The 2,093-nt window shown below is 40.5% G+C and overlaps 1 protein-coding gene across 1 annotated transcript in view; it reads right to left on the bottom strand.

Annotated features, from left to right (window-relative positions):
- The window catches only part of LOC101845316 (multidrug resistance-associated protein 1), a 63,108-nt gene extending 61,889 nt beyond the window's left edge, over nucleotides 1–1,219 (bottom strand). Inside the window, exon 1 of the mRNA XM_005096239.3 lies at nucleotides 924–1,219. The gene's annotated coding sequence lies outside the window, so the exon portion shown is untranslated. The remainder of the gene's footprint in view (nucleotides 1–923) is intronic.
- Nucleotides 1,220–2,093: the final 874 nt, after the last annotated feature.

The following is a 2,093-nucleotide window of genomic DNA, read 5'->3' as shown; positions in this document are numbered from 1 at the left end:
GGGGGTATGAATTTTAAAAAGGCGGGGGAGGGGGACAAGAGGTCCAAAATTAATAACCGGGGGTGGGGTGTGCAATAAAAAGGGGGGGGGGGCACATTCAACCTCATACCCCTGTACTAATAATAGGAAAAGATCTGTTTTATTTCTCCTTCATAATATTTAATAAAAGAACAAGTGATAATGACATTTTATTGACTGTAGTAAGTTACTGTGGCAACTTTTCCCCATTTAGGAACAAACAAGTTTCATTAAAAAAATAAACCAATGCACAAAAGTTTTTTAAATGCACAGAAAGTTGAGGTAGCCAACCCGGTACGGTACGTTTACAGAACGTACTTTGCAATTTACAACAAAAAAAGAAGTTTCATTCAGATATCTATATTCTAGATATAGAAATCTAGATAGATCTATAATAATATTTCACATGATCGTTGGTTCCTATAAATAGCATATTCCCTCTTAAACATGTGGTATGTGTCAATATCCTAACACATTCAATAATTAAAAATGATCGTCAAGGAAAATTTATGCAGCAGGACCGAGATGTCTCGAGGAGGACCCATAATCTCGCCATAACAGTGATTTTGAAGAGCAGTAGAGGCCCTCACCACATTAAACTTAAACGTAGATGTGTCATATAACGCAACAGATTTCTTCACACGGCATACATTTTCGCATGCAACAAACCCCCTCACCACTCACCGCAATAAACATTCACTGACGTAATGAGAATCCTGCACCTGAACAACAGTATTAGTAATGTCACAGGCTTATGCACTCAATATGCAGTAGAACACCCCACGATAAATTATTAATAAACAGTTCAGCATTTAGGCCTACGACAAAACACTGCACTTTTCGTCACGCAATGACATTCCTCACCATAATTTCGTACTTGATAAATCAATAAATTCTGCACTTACCTTCTGCTGCAAGCAGTTGTGGCGATTATATTATATCAGACTCCGGAGCTGGTAAAATCACACGAGGCCACGGTGTGCTTACAATAACAACACTGACACCGCTATTGCTAGTCGTCCTACTACTGGTCTAAACCTACACCCGTCACAGCACCACAACACAGCAAGACAGACGGGGCTGACCGCCTGGTTAAAAGAACTCTTGTTGTAGTAAAAGAGCAGTCAGTCGATTCTTTCGCAGAAACAGGTCCAGTATCACGGCTCCTTAGCTCTACCTCTTTCCTCCCTACTCCTACACAATGCCGCGCTGACTGCTGCCGATTTTTGACGCGAGCCAGGCCAGGTGGCCCCGCGAGCGAGACGCGCGGTGAAATCGCTACCCACCCGACGAGAGGGGACGGAAGGGGGAGGGGGAAGGGAGGAGGGGGGTTAAAAGTTATGAAAGAGGCGTTGGGTAAGAGTACAAGTTGAAAAGAGTTAGGGGTGATAAATGGATAAGTTGTGTTTTTAATTTTCTTAAATTTTATCTTGACGATTCTCCCTTACTCACACATTTTGGAGAGATGTGCGTGCACTCAATGGTCCGAAACCAAGGATGTTATAAATGTATAGAATTTCAAGGTCCTTGTCTGAAACTATCAACTCGTAAACACACTTATGGCGCTTACTCTTTTCTGCTGCTAATGTGTATTGATTGCATGGTTGGTCGCGTGCATAATACACTTTTCAAAAGGATGACCGTACTTTTCTAAAGGATGACCTTACTGAAAATGTTTTGCGTCCCTATTGACACAATTAAGTTAGTTTTAAAAGACAGACTCATATTATGTCCCTTCATGACGCAGGGACCACCTCCCAATGTTTGGTAGGACAAGGAGCGGTGTTCGCTAAAATAATAAATCAACTCACTTGCGATAGAAAAGAACTCATGTCTGTCTCAAAGAGAAGAGCCTGGCTATCCTTCCACGAACGCAAGCAATCAAATTTCGAAGATATATTAGAAAAGGATAAAAGAATTTCTTTTAGAATGACAAAAAACAAACAAAAAACATCAGAAGTTCATTCAATGTAGTTGGCTCTATTGCGTAACGTAACGTTTTATTCTCTTCTGACTTCAACATTAATACATTTGGACCAAGTTTTTGTTGAGCGATTCATTGAAAATGTTTAAAC

This window comes from Aplysia californica, unplaced genomic scaffold (assembly GCF_000002075.1).
Source record: "Aplysia californica isolate F4 #8 unplaced genomic scaffold, AplCal3.0 scaffold00124, whole genome shotgun sequence".
Lineage (NCBI taxonomy): Eukaryota > Metazoa > Mollusca > Gastropoda > Aplysiida > Aplysiidae > Aplysia > Aplysia californica.
Note: the sequence above shows the minus strand (reverse complement) of the source record. Positions and strands in the feature narration are given on the sequence as shown.